Source organism: Frankliniella occidentalis, unplaced genomic scaffold (assembly GCF_000697945.3).
Source record: "Frankliniella occidentalis isolate FOCC.00 unplaced genomic scaffold, Focc_3.1 Scaffold31, whole genome shotgun sequence".
Taxonomy (NCBI): Eukaryota; Metazoa; Arthropoda; class Insecta; order Thysanoptera; family Thripidae; genus Frankliniella; species Frankliniella occidentalis.
The window spans coordinates 188096-188970 of record NW_026267161.1 but is presented as its reverse complement, the minus strand read 5'-3'; positions in this window follow the sequence as shown (position 1 = coordinate 188970).

Below are 875 nucleotides of genomic sequence, written 5' to 3'. Positions count from 1 at the left end.
CTCCCTTTCCCCCACCGCGCTCTACACCCCCTCGCGGGGCGCGGCTATGCCGCAGGACCGACGCGCCAACGACGCCTTAGGCCTGCTATCCGTGTTAGGCTTTGATTAAAGATTAGCTCCTTCTGCTCCGCTGGGGAGTCTGGCAAGGCGCCGTCGCGATGGGGTGGAGTCGGTTCAAAGGGCAGAGAAGCGCGCGCGCGGGTCGCCCTTCGGGCTCAACTTTATTTGCATCGATCCGTTCGCTGCGTTCTGCCTGCCGTGGAAATTTTACGGAAATTTGTTTTTAGCAGAGGACGCATTTAACACTGAGGTAAAAAATAATAAAGATCTGGAAGCACTCAAGGACCTCGAGGAGGGTGGTCTAATCTCTATTACTCCAGCCACTGCACCTTTCTGAGCGAGCTGGACGCCCGTTATTGTATGCAGCAGGAGAAATATACCACCGACCACCACGTTAGAGTTTGCAATTTGTCGGACACTACCCCGTCAAGCTTACCCGACAGTCTCTCTTACTCCCATCTCACGTCAGATATGAGTGAGAGAGATAGAAGACTTTCGCGTAAGCGTAAGTGTCCGACTGATTGCAAACTCTGCTACGCACGCCACGGTGCCGCAAAAGTGCATAAAGATGGTAGAAAGGTTGAAGTTTTAAAATTAGTTATAGGGGCAGTACTTTCAGGATCTAGGATCAATGTAGAGAATGTATCTGGAAAATTGATCATGCTTTTGCCTTTCATGGCGACTTTATTACTTTCAAGACAAGACAGCCAGTTAGATATGGCAGTTAATGATGATGCTCTAACTTGTGCGCGGCTTTGGGAACGACGGCGCCGGTGGAGTGGTGCTTCTCAATAGCGCCAGCAAGGTGGTGCTTC